Genomic DNA, 23,729 nt, shown 5'->3' with positions numbered 1-23,729 from the left:
TACAAGCACATGATTCATAAAGATGGCTGTTCTTTTCAGGCCCTGACTCAGCTTAGGAAAGAGCAGAAGCAGAAACTTCCCTTCCAGATGTGCAATAGGGGAGAAAGTCACTCAGTTCTCTGGGGACAAAACAGTGCTTTGAATTTCAAAGGCAATGCCCTAGAGGCCCCACCAGACTCACTCCATGAAAATGTTTGATGAATTACCATGGCAGGCATCAACTTTGCAGATTAATGACCAAAAGAGTTTAGTTTATATCTCAGTGGAAGAGGATAAATTTTCTCTTGGCTTTGAGAATCTGAGGTATTGAGAAACCCAGCTAACCACAGCACCTCTCCCTTCATTCACAATGCTTTACCATGGATCATTTACTTTCTACATTCCCTTTCAGCGGGTTTTCATAAATTTAAGCGAAACAGACAGCCTGTCTGTGTTCTGCTTCTTTTGCAACATGATGACCACCAAGTGATTAGAAATTGTCTTTGGGTTGGTGTAGTTGGTGGAAAATCATTGAGGTTTATTGTGAAATTCATTCTCAACTCATAACTCAACTAGACATCAAGTGGCTATTTTCCCAACTTTAGACCAGGCTGTTAAAAAGTACTGGAAGCAAATTAAAAATGTATGTCAAGGCCAAAACCCCATACTTGTGTGTGTGTGTACATCTGTATTTTACATAGTCTAGAGTCTCTACCCAGAAGTAGTAAGGCACAAACTAAAACCTGAGCCCAGAAGGCAGGGTTATGATTATTTTTTCTGCCCTCCCCTATTTCTCTGTCTCAACAAGACCTCCCACTTTCACATCTTCTTAAACATTATGGACAGTGTTTCCAATGAGAAGAGATAACATTATTTGCCTACTCTCACACCATATTTCCATTAAGAATCATTTATATGAACCAATCAATCATTTTTTTGGAACAATTACAATTTGCCTAGCCTAGCCTTTTTCTGGGTATTTCTTGGGGATGCAAGAAAAAAACAAGGCATAATCTCCCTATCACCGATCTGAGGAGAGAGCATATGAAACTTCATAGGATACTACAAAATAGTGTCTGAGTAGAAAGGCATGTGGGGCATCTAAGTACATAGCTAGAAAGTGGTCTAGAGTGAGGAGTGGAGGGGATTTTTACTTGAAGTATAGGTAGGAATAAAACAGGATCTAAAGAGCTAGAGGACAGAGAGATTCTGCCCTAAGCACGGTGACATGGACAAGAGGCTAGGGAAGCAGAATATGTTTTTCCATGTGAGAAGGACTAGGTTATAAGGAAGGGGCATAGCATGAGGGCTTGGAACACTAGGAACAAACGTTTAGCAGAAAATCCTTATGGGTTATTGAGAGAGGGTGAGTGGGGGGCACAAAGATGAAGACAAAAGTTTTATTGTCCAACTGCCTGGAATAGATTTTAAAAGAAATGTCAAATAGGTGATGCACATTACATAAGTGATGCATGTGAACAATTATCAATTCAACTTTAGTTTCTCATTAGGGAATTGAAAACTTGAAATTTATCCCTTTCTCAATTAGCATGAATCAAAAAAAATGTAGGTAACCAAGCTCAAATAAATGACATTTAAAATGACATAAAAAGATTCCCAAATGGCATTCAAATGGTTTGAGAATCATTGGCTCCACTCTTATGTGGAATCGGCAAGAACAACACAAAGGTAACTTCTTTTACAGGCCATGGTCAGGTGAAGGATTATTCTACCAGGTGACAATCCATTAATAATGATTAGAGTTGTTTTCTTGCCTTTAAACAACACAGGCTCATGAAAAGTACACTGGTGGCAAGCGTGGTGACCAGCTTTTTAGAAAGCAAACCCAGGGTGCATCCATACCAGACTCTACCCCCCCAAGTTAATATATAATATGTAATTATATGTGTAGTTATTTTGACATAAAATATGAAAAATGCACTTTTATTTGAAATCATCTATTGCTCTATATTACTCACCTTTTAGTTACATAAATCCTATTATTTAAAGGATTTAAAGTTAGGATTAGTTAAGTGTAGCAGTTAATAGTAATTAATAGTAGACCTAAATAAGCAGATAATGTGTGAGAAAATATGACAATATTTTTATAATGTTTCTGTCCTCTTATACAGCAATTTTAAGCTCTTTTTAAACTCTGTATTGGATATTCAAATGTTGTAGGCTATATTATTACATATTTTAAAAATACATTAATATAAGACTTGTTAAAGGGAGAAAGAAAATACCAAAAAAAAATGGATACCACTTGTATTTTAAAAAAAACAGTGACATATTTCTTTCTCTTCCATGATATCATAGGGCATCTTTATTCTTTTTGCTTCCTTTTCCAACAATCCTTCTCTGAATTGCCTGCAGCCTTTAGGACACCCTTGTTTTCCTTTCTGTAGTGGTAAAACAGAATACACTCAAACATAAAATTTGGTTTGACTTGTGGGCATGCTCTTATCAAGCCCACATTACACTGTTCTGGTGTCAGTCCAACGTGGTGACATCAAGCTGAACACCCTGTCAACAAAAGCATCTCAGCATGGAACACTACGGTGCTTACTTACTAGGAAGAGCAGGATTTTAGACTTGTAGGAATTGGTTTTCAGCTCTTCAGAAATGTACCTCCACTTTGTATATATGTGCTCATTTGGAGAGAGCAGCAGCCTGGCAATCAGGTCCACTGCATGTATAATTCATATGGAGGCTGTCCACGTCCAGATGCCCATCATTTTTAAAACACTAGGAAGCAGACTGGATGCCACCATCAGTTAAACTTTTTCTAAGGGAAATGGTTTTAAAGCACAGAGGTAATTCAAACTTGCAAATTCAAAACTTTCTGAACTTTTGAAATCAAAGCTGGATTCCAAGAAAGTTACCATTTTAGTAAAGAATTAAGAAAGACCTGTTTGACTTGGCTGTTGTCTGCTGATATTTTTTTTTCATTCAGAAGCAGCCTTATTTGCAAGAAATGAATCTTTTTCCCCCTCTGCATGAGTTTTTGTCATAGTCTACCCATAACATCAGACAACTCAGGTATTATTCTTTTCCAGGCTCCTTGTGGTTTCTTCATTGATCATCAAAGAGTTTTGGAGAAACAGCATATACATTTCTGTTTTACTATAATCCTTTTCTCAATTCTCATCTGCAATGTATTCCAAATTAGACAAAAACACATTCTTCTTGCCCCTACCTGCAGGTATGATTTAGAGCAGGCCAATATTTTAACATCATTTCTATGGCTGGCAATAATGATAGCCAGTTTGTAGACACATATCTAAAAATGCTACCTCCTTTCATTTCTATAAAGTAAAAAATACCAAGTTTTTCTGCCTGTTTGAAGAAGCTAAGAGTGACCCAAAACTTTCACTATAAAACCTCAAAATCACAGGTAAGCAAATCACCCCTTTTTAGGAGTGTGGTAGACAAGGTGTATAGGGTGTTTCTCAAGTGAGATTGTTTCATTTTACTTGGTAATGAGTTTAAATACCAAATAGAGTTTGCTGATATTTACATTGCACTGTCTGCCAATATGCAGATAGATGAGCATTTAGACAAGATAACAAAAATCTTTTATGTTTTTTGTAGTTCCATTAAAATTTTCATAGAAATTAAGAAAATCTTTTGAAATTCTGTTTCTCAAGTCTAAACACTGAAGAGCCAGATGGAAGATGGGACATTATCTTGTTGCTATGATTCAAAGAGTCACCTGGTACATTATGGAAAGTATGGTTGTTGGTCGGATCTGACACAATTAGCTCAACTTTGTATGGGGCCATCACATCATTACCCCAAATTCACCCTTTTGTTCACCCATAAGACATTTTAGCTGCAATCCATGAATCAGGAAACAGAACTTTAATTAGTTTTGTAGAGCAATCAAGGGAACAATATGATAATGCTACTGGTTTATGTGATATGCCCAAGATGATTCCATGGGCATCGTTTTCAACTAAGCATTGTTATCTTCTTGGGGAAGGAGAAAGCTTTGGACTGATGTAGAAGCACTTGTATGTCTCATACTGCAATTGTGAGATGCAAATTCCCTATGTGCTTTTACACATTGTGCAAGGTTCTCTGTTTTAATTATTCCTCTCTCCAATCCAGTTGTATGAGTCCTTTCAACTGGCATTAAAATAATAGCCATTGAACCCTCTTTTCCTGGGATGTTTAGGTCATGGAAAATCTTCTTTTCCTGGGTGTTGGTATTCTAATCAACCTCATCTTCATTATCTAAATTTTTGAAAGTATGGTCACAATATTCACAATTTGTAAAAATTGAACCAGCACTATCTTGATAAAAAGCACAATAGCTAATCTACAAAGTCCAACACAGATGGACGGTTAATACTCACAATTACAGTGTACTGAGGTGTGCACTTAGGTTGCATCAATTGGAGTGAAACAGTGATGAATGATTCATTAGCATGAACTTCAATCAAGGAAAAGAGTGATAGCCACTATTTGACACTATCAACAGCATTGCTTTCAGTGGCTATATTTTGGGCTGCTGCGCATTTTATGCATTTTCCCCAACTTTTGGCATCCATCACCAAAACACAAGGCATTTTGTGTCCCAGAGATGGGAAATCCTGGGATGCAGGACTTTAAGTACTAAAACCAGGACTGTCAGAGGCAAACTAGGACAGTTCGTGCTAGCAGGACCTTAATGTTATTCAGCACAAACACTTGCAAAGTTTGAAATAGAAAAGAACCATGATGCCAATCATATTATCAAGACACAGTGAAATAATAGATGGAACAGGGTATCCATTCAGAAATGCATCTGGGAAGTTATGATCCACATTTGAAAATGGGTAGTATACAGAAAAAGATGTCTATCTGAGAACTGCCCAATGGTGGCAATGGTGGCAATAACTCAAGCCCCATCTAAGTGATGGCTATGACTATTAAAAATTTAGAAGGAACAAAATCTGGTCCAGGTGAGAATAAGTCACTAAGTCTTTATTCCTCATCAAAGCAAAGCTCTGAAAGTCTAAACCAATTATCAGGACACTCCAAACCCCTACTCTAATAATTTATTTCATCTTATTGTATTATCTCTTGCTGTGTATCATAAGTAGGGTAAGAGGTCTATCAGTGGCTCTTCTACCCCAAATTGGCCAGTGCTGACTAGCTGTTTCCAAAATAGATATTCATCTGAAAACGAGTCCATTTCTGTTAGTAAGGAATTAAACTTTTTTATTTAAGGAAATATTGGAGGAATGTACTTGTACGAACATACTATTTAACACCAGTGGAAACATCGCTGGGGAGAATCCTTGCTCATTCATAATAAAAGGCTCTAAGCTGTATCTAGAGCAGGACTTCCCAAAATACAAACAATGAGACATTATGTTAATAAATTTTGTGACTAAATATATTTGAGGAACACTATAGCTAAAAAGTGTCACACAGGATTCCTTAGTGTCCCTCATAGTGTCTAATAGGGGTGTGTGCAATGGGCACCTCAAGAGCAGGAAAGCTTGCATTTGTTTCCCTTAAATGTATTTGATAATAAATGTTTAAAATCTCAGAGCACACCCTGGCTGATGTTGCTCAGTGGATTGAGCTCTGGCTTGCAAAACAAAAGCTTGATGGTTTGGTTCCCAGTCAGAAAGCACCCGCCTGGGTTGCAGGCCAGGTCCCTAGTTGGGGGCAAGAGGCAACAAGTTGTTTTTCTCACAAGTCGATGTTTTTCTTCCTCACTCTCTAAAAATAAATAAATAAAATCTTAAAAAAAATAAAAATAAAATAAAGTCTCAGAACAGTTCCCTGAGGCAGTATCCAACAAAATAAAGTTGAGGTTACACTGATATAAGCATAACAAAATGTTAAAATCAGATTTTTTCTTCAGGATCAGCTAAAGCTCCATGACAATGGGAACCAACTGCACACACATTTGAAGATAAGGGGCGAGGATACCCACACAGGGCCTCTGATGGAGGGATCAAAGAAAGTAATCTGCAACCCTTAGCGGACCGCCTGTCTCTATATTATAGAAAAGATGGGCTATGAGAGGAGTTTGGAATTGGGAAATGGGGATTTCAGTAAGGAGAGTTTTTAGGTTTGCCTCCAAAAACTCGACTCCCATGGAGAAGGGTTGAGAGTATTTCCCTCATTTCCAGCAAGTTAGAGGGAGTTCAATGGCCCACTTGAATAGCTTGGTAAGTGTACCCTGCATTTTCAGAGTCAGGGTGAACTGATTTCTGACTCATGTCTAAAAAATTTAACAAGTGAAAGAAAGGCTATGGCTAAAGCTGCTTGTTAGGTGGCTCAATACGTAAGCCAGGTGGTGAGGGACAAATACCATATGATCTCACCTTTAACTGGAACATAATCAATAGAAGAAAAAAGCAAACAAAATATAACCAGAGACATTGAAGTTAAGAACAATCTAACAATAGCTGGGGGGGGGGCAGTGGGAAGAGGGGATTACAGGAACTACTATAAAGGACACATGGACAAAACCAAGGGGGAGGGTGGAGGTGGGGGAGGGAGGTGGGTTCAGCTGGGGTGGGGTGGAGGGATGGGGAGAAAAGGCATACAACTGTAATTGAATAACAATAAAAATTAAAAAAAAAAAAAGAAAGTCTGATTCAGGGTTGTAACTACAACCCACTATTAGTAAGCCAAAGATCCATACAGGTTTCAATGGAAGAGGTCAGGGCTAAATGCAAGACAAAGCACCCTGTGGTAATCTTGGATCCTGCCTGGTTGGAGACAAGGAGATCTCAGCAGAGAGAAGTCCCCAAATGTCTAGGATTTGAAGGAGAAATCACAGTGAACAGCCTCAGAAGATGGATTTGTTGTCATCAAAGAGAACTGCAAGTGAGAGGAACCCAGCTGTTCATGAAAAAGCCTGCAAGGGTTAGGGCCAAACATCTGCCACTGGATGAGCAGCCCAGAGCCAGAGGGGCACTAGCCCAGCAAGTGTGATCTTGCCATTGACTTCCCTCTCTCCACCCAACTCACCTGGTATGTGGGAAGGGGCGAGGAAGAAAGAGTAAAGGAAGAGAATACTACTCAGCTCACAGAACATGCATTACCTGTGGATGGATTTGATATTTTTTATTCTTACCCTAGCCTTTTATTCATTTGTTTTCACTGACACTATTACAGATGTCCCCATTCCCCACCTCCCTGCCTTTGCCTGCCTCCACCCAGCCCTCACCCCCTTCCTTCTGGCCAGCTCCAGACTGTTGTCTCTGTTTATGTGTCATGCATATATGTTCTTAGGCTAATCCTTTTACCTTCTTTCATCCAATTTCTCCCCCACCCTGGAAAGCTGTCAGTCTGTCCCATGTATCCATGCCTCTCTTTCTATTTTGTTCATCAGTTTATTTTGTTCATTAAATTCCACATACAGCCCTGGTTGGTATGGATCAGTGGATTGAGCATCAGCCTGTGAACCGAAGGGTCACCAGTTGGATTCCCAGTCAGGGCACATGCCTGGGTTGCAGGCCAGATCCCCAGCTAGCAGTGCATGAGAGGCAACCACACATTGATGCTTCTCTTTCTCTCTTTCTCCCACCCTTTCTCTAAAAATAAATAAATAAAATCTTTTTAAAAATTCCAAATATAAGTGAGATCATAACTTTTTATATTTATAATTGAACTAAGATGGTTTTGAGTCTCAGTCAACAGAGGTCTTATTATCATCTAAGAGTGAGCAGCAAGCTCTGGGCACCAACTTGGGTTTTATTTAGATGCAGAGGAAGATTTATAAGGGCAGTTGTTAGAAAAATAATAAAGTAGCATGTAACACTAAACCAACATTTTGTTAAAAGCACCAATGGCTTCCTATGCAGGGGTGTCCAACCAGTGCCCAGCAGGCTGCATGCATCCCAGGATGGCTATGGATGCAGCCCAGCACAAAATCATAATTTTACTTAAAATATTATGAGGTTTTTTTGTGATTACAAGTCACAATGTCTTTAATGTGTGGCCCAAGACAACTCTTCTTTTTCCAGTGAGGCCAAGAGATGCCAAGAGGTTGGACACCCCTGTATCTAAGGAGAACCCTGTCATTTTATGACCCAGAGGCTGACTGCATGGGGAAGAAAGGCCACGGCCACCTTGCAGTTTCATGGCACTTCCATGCCCAGCATCACAGGTGACATTCACATACTTTCAAGGTAGGTGGGTAGGGATGCCTGTTCCCATTTTACAGAGAAAAACCTGAGGGTCAAACCTGTGACTGGATGGACCTAAAATCTACAGGCTCAGGCACTGGCTGATCCAGGTTTCATAACTCTCCTCATCCAAACTCCTCATTCAGTGCTTTTGCCAGCACACATTCTATTTTTCTTTAAAGAACAGGATGGGAGGTCACTTGCAAATACTAGAATCCATTTCTGTAACATGATTGAAAATGACTTCTCAGTGAATAAAACTGAAATAATTACAGCGTTAGGTTTTTTAGATAGCAACATCAGCTTTGAAATAAACTCAAGAGGAGCATAAAACAGTCTGACCCTAGCAGAGTAGATTAAAGCTTTTTTCCAAACCTGGAAAAAGCTGGTTGCTCTTTACAGCTGGATGGATTTTGTTTTTCTCCCCTTAAATAATTTTAGTGGGGAGGGTCTCTTCAATTACACTAAAACAAAATCTTGTGTACTAGCAATTTTCTGGCATAAAGCACAAGGCCTATTATCACTTTTATTTTTTTTGGCACAAAATCTTAAAGAAAAGTCTCGAGGTGCAAATGATCTACAGTCTATTTAACATCATGGTTATTTATTTTTATGAGACCTCATTATTGCTCTTTACCCTAAATTATAGGTATACTCTTGGCTTCACTTCCCTCTCTTCTGAAAGCGCCAAAATACTTTTTTCCCCCTTATTCCCAAACAATCTTCAATACTTCATCAATCAAACATTCAACAAGCTATAGATGATGTGCTGGAGCAAGGCAGGGATCTGTGGGACCCAGAAGTTCAAGCCAGAGTTATGAGCCCAGTTCCCTCCCAGGAGAAGTACCACATGTCTGTCAGAATTATGAGGGAAAATTCCCAGGTTGCAACATTTCACAAGTCAGTCCTCTGGCTCCATTTTAAGACTAGCATTTATATATCCAGGTTTCCATGTTTTTACTTTATAACTTAGCTAGTTGTGCCATAACTATAAAATGGGTAATCTTTTTGCAAAGTCTTAATTAATAGCCCCTTTTCCTCTTCCCAGTGTACCTCCCCTAATTTTAGTCACCCCACTTTTGCCTTTGCCCCAGTAGGGACCAAACTCTTAAGGTTGGTGTGTCCTCCAACATGAAAAAATCCCCTGGAAATTTTTATGTAAACAAACTTTGCTAAGTTGCTATAATTTGGGGTCAAAATTTCCCCAACTTTATCCAAAGAGCACCTTAAAGAAATAACAACCACCCCTAGAATAGCAATAATAATCCTTTATATCTAAAAATTATAGTTTTTAGACCACTCTAATTTATGTCAAGTGGTAAACAGATGTAAGATATAATTAAGTTGCCCTTTTCTCTGTCAAAAATCTCACTTAAATTTTAAAGTTTTGTTAGATATCAACCAATGAAATTGTTCCCCACCTCACAAGCAGAGCTAATTAACCCCTTCCCTGTACCCCTCCCCCATCTTTGTTTATACAAGTATAATAGCCTATCTTATGCCACTGAAGTTATTTCCACACATACCTTCACTAAACACTCCTTGCAGGGAAAGGCTGTCCATCTCCATGCACTGGTCCAGTTTCTAAGAACTCAAAATGTGTTGTTGAGTTGAGCTACTTATAACCCCATGAAAAAGTAGGTCATGTTACCATTATCCCATTTTTAAGACAAAGCAAACTGAGCCTCAAAAAGGTGATGTGCTTCCCAAAGTCATAGAGCTAGTTAGGAGAAAGTCAGAACTTGAATCCAGATACCCAACATCCCAGTGTCTGTGTGCTGATATCTCACTACCTCTTTGGAAACTCCTTTCATAGAATATTCACTGTAAGCTCAAAGTAACATAGCTGTGGTCATTTTGTTAACCCAATAAGTAAAAAATTTAGTTTTTAAGAAACAAAATACTACCTACCTGCATGAAGAATAGTTGTTTATGCCAAAAAACTAAATATACAGGGCAGGAGGAGGGAGGGAGACAAAAGAAAAAAAAAAAAGGAGGAAGGAAGACAGGGAAGAAAAGAGGGAAAGAAAAAGCCAAAGTGCATCGTGTTGTTAAGTCGTGTCATCAAACTGAGTTTCAACCTGCCTTTACAATTTTATGTACTCCCACTAAGCCCCACATCTTATGTTCCAGTTAAACTTCTTTAGCTGTGGTTATATTAAAGATAGAGAACTAAAAATATATACATATACATTTGTACATTGATCTCATATCCTGCAATCTGCTAAATTCACTTATTACTTCAGGTAGCTTTCTATAGGTTCCATTGCATTTTCTATATAGATGATCATTTAATCTGAGAATAAAGAGAGTTTTTCTAATTCTTTTCTAATCTATATGACTTTCTTTCTTTTTTCTTGCCTTACTGCACTAGCTGAAACCTTCAGTATAGTGCTGAGTAGGAGTAGCAAGCATGTATTTATACATTTCTTATAATAACAAAAATGATTATTTTTAGACATTGAATAAATAAAACCTGTGTACATTAAAGGTAAGAATTACTCCCCACCCTTAAGGATATCAGGACCTGGTAGAGGAGTTCTCTCTACTGGATAAGACAGAAAACTAGATAAGGCTGGAAAGATAAGGCCAGGCCAGATCCTTGGATGATAAAGGTAACAGCAATAGCAGCGGGAGCCTCAATACTTAAAGAGAATTAATATGGGCCAGGCACTGTTGAAAGCTCCTGATATGTATTAACTCATTTGATTCTTCCACCTTATCCCCTTTTAAAGGTCAGGAGTAAGAAACCAGGAAGATAAGTAACTTGTGCCTCCATAGCTAGTGTTCTTAAGTGCTAGACAAAATTGCCTTCAGTTACCATGACTTCATTATCAGGTATTGAGTGTCCACCCTTTGCTAATTACTACGTCACTTTCAATTAATTTAATTATCACAACAATCTTGTCTTATAAATGAAGGAACTGAGGTTCAGAGAGTTTAAGTGACCTGTTCAAGGTCACCTGACTAGCACAAGATTCAAATGGAAGTGCTCTGACTTCAAACTCAATACACTTTCTATCACCCCTGACTCCTCTTCAAATAGCTAATATTTATATAGTACTTTGCAGTTTTTGAAAATCATGATCACCTTTATGCCTCAAATGCCACTTAAAGGAATTGCAATATTATTTATTACACAAAGGGAATTTTTGTCAGTTTCTGAGAGGAAGGAAAATGTAGAAGGGGGAAGATGTGTTTGGAGAAGGCTAGGGCAGCATAGTGCTAGACAGATTTGCTGGGGCAAGTGCAGGCAGAGGGTTTAGGAGGCTCTGCATCTCTAAGGAGCCTTGAACTTCACCTCTGAACTGGTGAGTCCTTCCCTTCAAACTCATTTGCCTGTCAGGAGAAGTTCTGCTTTAAGTAATATTCCTAGAGGGAACTCCCAGAAGAGCAGAGATAATAAAAGTATTTCTTATGTCATTTCTTTCTCCGCATTTAACTTTTGGGAATATTTTTGTTAACTAAGAAGAGCACACCAAGGAACCATCATCACTGATACAAGGAAAAAAAGGACGGTAGATTTCCTCAGCCACGTCCTGTCAGAGTCAACAATTTAACTAAACATATAATAGTCATAACCTCATCAGTGTTAAATTTTCTAGGTTTCTGGCACATAGCTCTTCATCTCCCTCATTAAGTTTATAGAGTGTTCTTTGGTACATTTGCTCAGTGTGAGGATTTCATTTTCTGCTGGCACATATTGGAGTCCAAGAGGGGAATGATTTTTCTATCTTAAGTAGTTAGCAGAACAAGAGAGCACATGGAATGGACCGATGCCCAAACCCAGGTACGTGGCAAGTAGCAGTGGGTGGGTTTGACCCCCTCCATCAAAATCCTGCCCCATTCACCAGGAGTGGGTCCAACACAGAGAAGCCAACCAAGCCCAAAATATGAATAGCATTATGTTTTCATTATCTTCCTTGCTCCATGATCATGGGCACCACTATTCCCTAAATAGGGATTCCCTTCATTCAGAACTGAAGTCTGGAGGTCCCCATTCTTACACCTTTACCAGAAGCATTGCTCCAGACAAACTCCTCCAATGCAAATCTACCCCAATCTGCCTTTACTTTATCCTAATTTTGACATGTTAGTATTCTGTACTCAACTATGTCATATGAAAATGATTATTAAAAATCATTCAGATAATCATTACAGTGATAATATGCTTGATATGACTTCTCTCTCAGGGTTATCTGTATTTTAAAAAGGAATACTGAAAGTCAGGAATGCCTTAACCTGTAGAATAAGTCCAACTGTACAGAGAGTGTTCTGTGGAGCTTCAGGATGGGATCTCCTTCAGGATCCATTGAAAATGTCCTGTGAGAAACAGCTAACCTCATCAATATACTTAGCCTCAGTTTCCTCCCGTCACACAGGATTATCATACTGACCTCACATGATTATTGTGGAGATTAAACAAGTTGGTTAATAATTGTTAGAAACCTCTCAGAAAGCTATAAAGTGAGAAATTCCTAACAACTTATGTTCTATCGTTTGTATAGGTAACCTATTGGATCTACCCCCATGGGGTCTGAAGAGAAGGGAAACCATTTGCATAGTGAATCTACCTGTCAGTCACCCGGGATTACAACTTCTACTTACACTATTTGCTGGGTCCAACTACAGATAAATTGTTTTGTCTCTAGTTTCACAACTACCCACAAAAATATAGCCCCTGGTTCTTGGGTGGACTACAGAGAAATCACCTTTATCACTGGCATCAAAGGTCCTCTGGTACCTACTCACACAGTTGCCACACTGTGTGAACCACGGCAGTGTGTGGACCAAGTTAAGGACAACAAGATGCCCTCAGTCCTGAGATAAGTAACTGAATCAAGGACACAATCCATGAAGAAAGATAAAATTTTCTACTGATTTATATTGAATGACTACTCAATTCTCAATCATGACACATCTTTATATTTTACCCAAAATGGATCTTCACAGACCTTCAAATGCTGCTATCCTCTAACCAATACATTAGGCACAGTCTATACCTCTTTTACTACTTTTCATTCCTAAGGTACATAGAATATTAGAAGTCTACTTGATTATCTGTGAAAGTAGTAAATTTTAGGTATTTGGGGGACATTAAGTTATGGAAAAGTGAGGGTCTCATAGTTCCTGATCAAAGTGTCAAAGAAGTTTGTGTGGAAGGATCTCCTGGGACATTCATTTCATTTTACAGAGCAGGGAACTGAGGCCTGAGCTTCAAGCTGCATGGGGGAATGAATATGAGGCAGATCTGAAATGAGGCCTTGGGTACTACGCAACCATTCCTGTCTCTCTGTTGTGCTTACTATCAGCACAAATGCAACCAGGAGGTGCCCTTGTTTATAACGACCCTATCTTATTGTTTCCTAGGAGTTAATGAATGTCTCATATTCCCACGCACATTTTAACCTTCTTCCTCCCTTACCATGGGCCTTCTCATATTTCCTCAAGTTTCAGGGCAGTGATGTGAACTAATAGGCCTTTACTCAACACTTTTGTAATGACCAGTGGACACTCAATGCTTGTCACAAGCCCAGCTGTGGTCTGTTAGCCAACATGCCAATGTCCTCTGTCAGAAAACACAACCATAAGGACACCAGTGAATATGGAGGGGGGGGTGAAGGATAGTTTCTGCAACCAGCCAGCTCCATGGGCTGTGTACAGCATGTCCTGTGCCCTGCAGTCACGTGTGCCACAGTGCATCAGTTGAGAAGGGGAGAAGAGACCTCACCAGGGGAAAGGAAGGAATGCTGCGCCTTGCCAACCATCTTCGAGGTGATGAGGCCGATGACAGGGTGCAGAGCACACAATTTTCTCTGGGTGCCAAACATGTGGGCTTGAACCCAAGCAACCAACTTATTCAAATCAAAGAAAATCTAATCAGCAAATATTTTCAGTGCCTACTATGTACATCCAGATAGCAGTGGTTAGAATGGGTGACACTTAAGTCCTACTCAACACCCTGAATAGCACTACTCTTTGCTCCAGATGCCTGATAGTATATTAATTGAATATTCATGTTTTGAACTGAGCATCTGCTGGCATATGTTGAGGTACAGACAAAACCAAAAGTTATAAATTATTTCTTCAGCACTTGTCAAGCTCCCTAGATGGAGGCTGTAAGCAGTTTACCCCCATCCTCCAATGTTTTCTAAGGCTGCCTCCCCTCTTACTGTGTCCTGCTCTATCAGAACACAGGGAAGCTAGGCAGACCAAGCTTCCTCCCAGAGCTGCAGGGAGATATACAGGTGAGAACACCACCAGAGGCAACATCCTTCTGAAAACAGGGTTTGGTTGCCTCCAGGCTCACAAGCACTCAAGGCCAAGAGGGAACCCTATGCATAATTTGGCATCTGTGGTGTTCCAAGAACAAAGGATATGATATCCCTTTGTTTCTGGACATCCTAAGGTTAAAATGACATCTTGGCTGACAATTATGATCCTGCATTCTTTTATAAATAATGTTATTTCTGAAATTATTTAAAGCAGGTGAATGAACATTCAGTTACCTCATTGCTGGCACTTCTCCTGTGAGAACTTCCAGGGCCTTTGCTAATACTACCACCAAGTACTGCAGTCATAAAATGAATAAAGTTAAGGGATTTGCTTTTAACTTGCTTTAGGCCATTTACTGTTCTCATTCTTCAGTAAGAAGAAACAGCCACTAAGTTGAGGTTGGGAGCACCTCTCCACTTGTGCTGGCAGTCTCCAATTTTTCAGGGTCTCCTAGCTGTTGTCAGACAGGCTTTGCACACACTCCCGTTAGCATGCTCATGTTTGCCCTTCTTGTTCTCTAAGCTCCTCAAAGTCAACAGAGGCCTCATACCCCCATGGCACTGAGCACAAGGATCTGAACAATAATTATGATATGGAGTTTATAGACAAGCAAAGAAGGAATTGCTAAGGCCAGGTTTGCTTGTAGCCTTCCTAAAGGGAAATTTTGAGGCAAGAAAATCTGGAAATGTGGGTTGCCACACCCTATGCTTGTAGCTCCCTCTTCAAGAATGTAAAATCTTGGGTAATTTGCCTTTTATACTTAACATTGCCCACTGGAGAGAGAGGTCTCTGTAGCTAATCTGCTCCATGAGCCACTGGGTGTCCTCACTGTTCATGCTCAGCGAGTCAATGGAAAGCACATTTAGTATGCTTTTCTCAGGCACTTCTGCTCTGAACCTCTGCTTCTTTTCCTAGGTACATAAACAGGTCTGGACAACCTAGAAGAAAGCTTAACATTTGCATATCTGGGTACACTGTTCTACATAGTGCTTTGATGAATTAGAAAGAGGCAGAAAACTGTACTTGAACAACAATAAAAAAATGTTAAATGTGTGTCTGTGTATGTGTGTGTGTATCACTGTGCTGGGTAGATCCACCTACAGACAGGTAGCATGGTGTGTGGAGCCTAGGTCAGATTTTTATCCTGCTGACTTTCCCCCTTGATTTATGGACATCTGTGGTAATTTCTTACCCTTAAACTCAGAAGCTGGATCATATTCTGAATGGTCTGTCTCCTCTTTTCTGAGCCCCACTCTGATCCTTCTACCTCTACAAAGTCCCCATGACTCTATTCAAGAAGAAAGCTTCTAAGACAGTTTCATCAAAACCAAGTCTCAACTCAAAAGTCCAGGCCCCTTTTATTCTCTCAACTCCTCCCCCAGCCAAGTAATGACCTCAGAGGAAAAACTGGTTGGAAGAAGGATGGAAGGTATCTATACCTCCTTATCTTTTCTATACCCTCACAATTTTTTGTTGTATTCTCAACCTTATTATATTTTTATTTAATTAATTCTCTACTAACTGAATTTCTTTGTTGCCAACTTTGCCCATCTTCCCAGAATAGAAGGACAAAAAGTCACTGCCTCTACCCTCCCCATGCTAACTCCTCCATGTAATTTTGTGACTCAGAGATGACCCTGGCCTACACGCTGGAATTTCTTTACTGTAGAAAAACTATTTCTGCAAAAAATTTTGAAGTTGTCATTTTCATTTAAAAAATACGATGATAAAACACACACACACACACAAACCATTATTTGTAAAATGCCTACAGATGATGAAGAGGAATGCATATCAATATATACTCATGCATACAGATGAGTGATGGGGCCCGTGTGTACGTGTCTACCCTCAGAGGCCAAGATGAACCTTTTAGAGATTAAGAGAGTGATAGGATACTAAGGAAAATGACAGGAATCAAGAGTGATTTCAAATTTCTTACAGCTTTTCCTTCCACCGGTCCTTCCAGATTAAAAAAAAATGTTTTTGCAGAATTCCATTTACATTTGATATCTAGATTAGCTTCAAAAAGCAGTCACATGGGTGGCAGAAATGGCAGGGTTACTAAGCAGGAGTCTCATTGTGGTATGAGAATGATTGCTAGCGAGAAAGGAAGATTTTTGAGTCCTCTTCTGGTATTGCTTAGCTAAATAAACTCTGACACCTCTGTGCCTCATCGTTTGATATCTTAGATTCTTTCCAGAGTTTGCTAGTGTTCTGTGGTTATATTATTCAAAAATCACATACATATTTGAAATAATGACTACCATGTCCATGACAACTGTCACCACCACCATTATCATACTGACTTCTTTTGAGAACAATTTGCAATTACTCAGTTACACCTGTACCTTAAGAAGTGAACAAATAGTGGATTTCCTCATTATTCAAAGAGGAATATAGATAGAGTTTTAGTCACTTGACCAATATATTTGAGTGGTGCCAATTTCAAACATCAAAAGTGCCAAAAACCCCAGTGCAAGGCTGTCTCAAAATCTAATGATAGAAGACCCTTTTAATTGGGTTTCCAAAGTAGCTGTCAACGTGAATAATAAAAATTCCAGGAACAATTTGACCTTCAGAAAGTTGGGCTCTGCTTATGGTCCTAAGTTTAGTCTAGGTTCAGACTTTTCAAATGCTGTTCCAAATACTCCCTAACCCAATAATTTAGGATTACATTCAAACCTAACTCAGTGTCCCTTCCCTTCACAACCAGCATGCATGCAACTCTTTATACTGTATATAACTTATGAAGTTGGACATGTCATTTCTTCACTGCACAAAAAATTAGACTCAGTTCCTCAATCCAAAAATATCTTGGATAAGCAGGCCTTTTCTTTTTATTTTTTTAAAGTACAGAACACTTTAATGCAGTATCTGCATGTCATCCTTGCACAGAAGCCATGCTAATCTTCCCTGGATCATTCCAATTTTAGTATGTGTGGTGCTGAAGCAAACATGAGGAGGTCTTTTTGAGAGGTGGAATAGTACATGGTAAAAGTCATAGGTTTTGCAATCACATATACCAGCAATAACTTTAAGTATCTATGTTAAGAGAAGGTAGCATTGAAAACTACCCACATGTGGATTATTCATTCTTTACCTCATCAGATACAGTTACTTGTTGGCACATATCATGTACTCAGTAAATATTTATTGAATTGAATCAATCCATTCTCATATTGAACAAATTTACTTTCACTCAAAGAGGGCTCCGTAATCTCTTGGTAACCTGATACTGTGCTCCTTGTTTTTCTTTAAGGGAGAGAGAGTCCTGGGTTTGGGATATTGGTGTCTTTGTCCCCACCTCATCCATAAAGCTTTCCCTGACAGCTCCAGTCTGTCCAACTCCCAATTTTATGACTCCCTGCTGTACTTCTTCCAGGTTTCACTCACTTTGGCACATACATGATACCTTATCTTGCCATGTAAAATGTGTTTCATAAACACATCATCCTTCCTATGACTCTATAAGTTCCTGAAGGGCATAGGCCATGTTTGATATTTATTTTGTGGGTCCCATGGCACACAACACAATACAGAGCACGTAGCAAGCTCTGAACAAGTACTTGTTAAGTTGGTTTGAATTTTAAAGAGAGTACTCTGTTGCCATTGATGATTTAGTTTCAGAGAATTATCAAGAGGCAGGATTGGCTGTATTCACCACTTATTTCACCCAAATTAAACCCACAGGCCTCTGCACTTGAAGTGCTAGCTAGGAAGCAGAGGATCAGGAAGCAGCTGCTTACTTTCAACAAAGAGGAGATTGTATTTCAGCAAATGACTGCAGGATTTCATGTTTTAGTCACTGGCCACTCTTGGCCAAACCCTTTGGTGCTATCAGGAAAAAAGAATAACCCAGAGATACGTCAAATATCAATTTCCAATTACTTTCCTGTGACACATTTCTGCCACTTGGGAAAACTCCCAAGGGATCTGTTGCTCCTTATCAGCTCAGATCAGGCTTAACTTTCAGTTAAACAGGTAACACTTGGCAGGCACCACCTGGTTCAGCCTCAATATTACAGTGTCCTCCTTTGACACTCAGATTCTCTTGTGAAGTCTTCAATATTGGCTTACACTGTCAGCAGAGACCTGGCCCAAGTGTGGAAGGCCTCCTGATATTATACACTGAACCATATGTGTTGGGGTGGAATGGGGATAACTCCAACACCTGTGAAGAGTTGTCACTAAGGGTTCCCAACTCTTAATTTGCATTGAGATGCTGAACATAGGATCACAGGAACAAAGCCTCATGCAGGACATTTTGCATTTTCAACTCCAGCCAAATGAAAAAAAGAGAGAGTCTTTAAAGTTTTACCTTAGATACTCAAAACACAGAATAGCATTTCTACCCTATAGATCACAGAAGGCAGGCCACAGACTAATTGAAAACAATCTGTGGTATTAGGGATGTTAAAACTAAGAATCTGAAAAAAAAAACCCAGAAATCATGTGTCCCCCTCTTATTACAAAGTAATGGAACAGAATTTGGAAAACCTAGAAAATATCTCTGGGTTCATAAATCAGCCCAGTTGGAGGGAAACGCAAATGGCCAGCACCTGGACTCAGCCTTCAACTGGAGCAGGAGAGCAGCCTGAAGAATCCAACTGAGGGGCCAAGTCTCCAGACTGTGCTCTGTGATTAATGACTTGAGTGAAAGGTCTCAGTTGAGGCTGAACAATTAACTTGTTCTCTCTACATCTCAGAACTCTCCACAGCATAAATATGTCTTTCCTGATTGTTCCTATTTACCAAAACGTGAGCCAGTCTGGGAAGCTTCGAATGTGTCATCATGAGACTGTTTCTGACAATTGGGAGAGCCCTGGTGTTTGTCAGGACTACTTTCGTCAAATCATCTGTGTTGACTCTGCATGCATGTCTCAACCTTTCAGTTCCTTTTCAAGTTTAAGAACCACCTCAAATGAGGCAATAGCACTGGCCTCGTTCTGTCAAAAAAAAAAAGTCCACAGCTCAGAGGATTGCAAATGGACAGCATATGGCCTGGCTTGTTTCTGGTCATTCCCAAAAAAGTTCTTGGGAATTGAATGTCCATGAGATTAATGGTTCCCTCCTGTCCTGCCTTTATCCTCTGGAATAGTTTTCTCTAATCTCTTTCAGATCCTCTAAAGCATTTAGACTGAACCAATCACTTTTCCTGAATCTACAACTGAGACTGGAAGATCTGCTAGAACCAAAGGAATTATCCAAACTACTTTCCCTTTCTGCTGGATGTGAATTCATAGATGGGAAAGAAAGGCAGGTGCCCCAAAACATGATTTTGAATGTGGGAGTATTCAAAAGGAAGTACCCAAGGAATCTGATTGTCTTCCTCATTTGTCCCTCCACAACTGCTTCGTTTGTAACAAATGCTCTACCAAAAGTGGTTTTGACCTATTTCATTGGGTTTTTGTGAGGATTGGTAAGATAATGCGCATGCAGGTGCTAGCACAGTACCTAAACATGGTAGGTACATAATATTGTAGCTACGGTTATTACTAACCAGATTAGCTAATATTGACTAATGAGACACTAAGGGAGTTGGACAAGATGAAGCAGAAACAATCACAGCTTGGACTGTAGATATGAGAAAGCAGATCAATGTGGTGACATCAAAGAGATGGATACTTAAAAAGCACTCATGAAGGATACTATCTTCTTGGTCTGAACAATTTGTGTAGCCTCTAAATTTGCTTATCTCCATGAAAGAAAAAAAATCTAATTTTAAAAATATACTACATCAAGAAAAAAATGAACCAAAGATGTATAGACTGGGATAATTAGAATATTCTCCCTGAAATTCCTGGCATAATAGCAAGACAGTGAGGTATCCTGAAATTCGTGGTATAATAGCAAAACAGTGAGGCATCTTTCACAGCCTTGGTGGCTGCTCCAGAGTCAAGTTTGGATCTGCATCCTTCATTCTGCATGTCCTGCATGTTTTTGCCAACCCCTGACACATCACATTCTTTGCATCAATAAGGACTGGTGCCAGAACACACTAAATTGCCTTTGACTACATTTAACTGATACAGTATATTTTTATGATTCTTTCTTGTTGCACCATTTTTCACTTTTGACTTTATAATTCTCTGCTGACTTTAAATAAAGCTTTGCCAGACTGGCCAAGGTGGTTTTTAATAGAGATTTAGAGGCTAGGTTGTGCTGTGGTTTGGATTCAGATTCTACTCCAGCAACAAGGGGAAATTAACTAGGTGGTTTCATTTCAAGTGCCCATTTATACTCAGAATAGGCAGAGAATTTATCTTCTTCCAAGCCTTGTAATCATGACACTACAAAGTGATATTCAAGAAGTAAAAAATTAGGTAGCAATAGCTTCCACACCACAAAACCACTACAGTGTCCCTGCAAGCCCAGACGACTGGACTAATGTAAAAACAGCAGTGGGATCACTTGGTAAGTGATGGGGAGGAATTTGACCACATTCTGTCCTACGCCAAAGACAATGCTTGTTCTCCGTAAGATGGGGAACTCAAATGACCCCACAGCAGCTACTCCTCCCTGCTCTGTGTTATCCCTAGTCCCCAATGCCTTGTGCCTAGATGAAACACTGGAAGCCAGCTGGCGACCTTCAGTGAGTGGGAAAGGTGATGTGACTGGCAAAGAAACTGAGTCAAATAAGAAGTTAGTCCCCCAAGCTGACATCTTTTTACAAGAAGAAGAGCCTTGAGTTAATTATTTCTCAAAAATATAAAACTGGTAACTCAGTAAAATTTTGGTTCTGTCTTATTTTTCATTATCATGCAATGCTTGCTCCATTGCAAAGGAATAGATATAACATATGTAAAATATTGAGAACAATAATTTTAAAAAATCCACGTACCTATTACTAAGCTTAGAAATAAATAAATCCCTTTAGTTTTCCCATCGGATTAGATTTTTTTGCTTCTACCTACCACTGACGGTAAATACACCCCTGAGTTTTAAGTTTTTCATTCCCATGGTTTAATTTACATTGATTTACATTAATTTACATTGATTATCTATTTTCTAAATAAATAATCATTGAGTGGTTTTTGGAAGGTTAAAAATTCTTTGTTAAACTAACCTTGAAATGCAGTGTTTGCACACAGACTTGTAAGAGTCAACATGTGTCTATATTTTCCATCCCATTCTTACATTTATAGCAGGAGGATAAAGCTAGGGCAGATGGGCAATATCTGGCCTGCCACTTGCTTTTGTAAATAAAGTTTTATTGGAACACAGCCATGACCATTTGCTTATATATTATATGTTACAATGACAGAGTTGAGTAGTCACAACAAAAACCATCTGGCCCATTTACAGTAAAAGTTTTCTGACCCATAATTTAGGGCATCTCCATGTACAAGCACAGATATCTCATGTTCAACACGTCTGATCAAATCTGTTCCTCCTAAGTACCATTTCTCAGAAAATGGCTGTACCTTCCACAAAGGTACTCTGGCCCAAAACTAGGGAGTTACCTGATGTTCTTCCCTCCTATTCACTATTTACAACCCATCAATGGATACCACCCAAGTATTCAAACTTCTCAGCAACACTTCTACGAAGTCCCGTTCTTTATACCATGGACAGCCCTTTGTTCAAGCCTTATGTTGGCTCAGGAAACCCTCCACCCAATGACCAAGTCTTTTGTGAGCCCAAGTTGCATAGCACTTATAACACTTCAATGCATTCATCTGAGTTTCTGTCTGCTGTCTTGATCATCCTGGTCTAAAGTGTAAATTCCTCAGGGGCAGGGGCCCTTGCCATCTCTGCACACAGCACAGGGCCTTGCATAGCAAATTCTTCATAATAACTTAGCCTCCTGTGGGCTGCTTAGTCCTTCTCAGAAACCACTGAGGACCTCACATGGCAGGGTTTGGAAATAGTCACTACTCTCTTAAACCTCGTGGCCAAGAAGACTTGGGAAAAGAGACTCCTTATTAACATTTAATGCAGTGGTCTTCCAATTGTAGTGTGTAGAGAAATTGCTAAAGGGTCTCATTAAAAATAACAGAGGCCAGGTATCAACCCAGGCCCAATGAGTCAGAATCCCTGGAAGTAGGTACTCAAGCATATTTACCTTATGGATATTCCCTAGGAGATTCTAATGTAGGAGAAGCACATATCTAATAACAGCTTCCTGAAAACATTTGCCCTAGTTCTACCCCATCTCACCACATTGTCCTTGATGGATAGGCAATTGTGCATAGAATTCCACCCACCCCTTTGCCTGGGTACCAGAGCTTCCCTAAGCTTTTTGACCCTCCTCCACTGGCCCAAAAGAAGCCTGATTTGAGAGGATAATTGTATCTTTTTTAAAGGGCTGAATTCAGATCTTCAATTTCTGTTTTAAATTGACTTGCTTGCATTCCTGGTTAATGATGGGATCTATTCCCCATACTGAGCATCCTTATTGCTGAGCATATCTAAAATCAAGCATCTCTTGCTATATCCTAGTACCACTCCCTACCATATCTCCCAGGATCTGCCTGAGGGAGGAGACAGGCAAGCATTTACACAATGCATGTATTATAAAAATTCTTGTTTTAATTTGTACTGCTTTCTTCATTTTCAACATATTGCAGATCATTTAATATGTAAAAACAAATGTTAATAGAAAGGTTAGACCAACAATAATACCAATGAGATTTTGTTAGTATTTATTAGAGATTTTTCTTATTAGACTTAATTTTTTCTTAAATTGCATGTGACCCATTATCATTATGCTTGGTGGATAATATAACAAAACAAAATTACCAGTCCATTTTACTCTAGGAGGAAGTCTAAGGTTCCTTGGGTTTTATAACACCAGGCATAGCACAAATTTAAGGGATTTTTCCAGTGCTGCACTTGGTGATTTTTAGGGTCTGTTTTCCCCAGAGGCATGTAAGTACTAAAATTGCATTGGGCTGCGTTTTGCTCTCAGTGGGTGAGAAAGTGTATAGTCAATGGGTTATTTGCCATTCTTTATTTCCATTTCACACAGTCTCCTGAAGGTATCTCTCAGGTGGTTGTTGAAGTTTACTAGACACTCAGGAGTCATCTTGTGTTTCCTCTAAATGGCATTTATAATCGATAACCAAAGGGGTCATCTAGGAAGCCACTGGTGCTTGTGTTAATTCAGATTAAAGAGGTCAGATTTTTGGCTCGGAATTCCAGTGGGGGGAAACTGGTTCATGTATCCAAACAGTATTTATAGCTCTACAAACATTGGCAAGTTCTGATATTGATGACAAAAATGACAGAACATTTGAAGTCAGTATATAGGAAATAAAAAGCTTTTTGAATATGCAGATCAATTAATTACAAAGAGGCTACACACACACACACACAAAATCACACAGT

At 39.3% G+C, this 23,729-nt stretch overlaps 1 protein-coding gene and 1 non-coding gene across 2 annotated transcripts in view; both read right to left on the bottom strand.

Annotated features, from left to right (window-relative positions):
- LRMDA (leucine rich melanocyte differentiation associated) overlaps positions 1-23,729 on the bottom strand; it is a 736,140-nt gene that overhangs the window by 197,154 nt on the left and 515,257 nt on the right. The window lies entirely within an intron of this gene.
- On the bottom strand, positions 17,246-17,354 carry LOC112305700 (U6 spliceosomal RNA). Its single transcript, XR_002974855.2, has one exon. It is a non-coding gene; the product is annotated as a U6 spliceosomal RNA (small nuclear RNA).

This window comes from Desmodus rotundus, chromosome 4 (assembly GCF_022682495.2).
Source record: "Desmodus rotundus isolate HL8 chromosome 4, HLdesRot8A.1, whole genome shotgun sequence".
NCBI classification, from domain to species: domain Eukaryota; kingdom Metazoa; phylum Chordata; class Mammalia; order Chiroptera; family Phyllostomidae; genus Desmodus; species Desmodus rotundus.
Note: the sequence above shows the minus strand (reverse complement) of the source record. Positions and strands in the feature narration are given on the sequence as shown.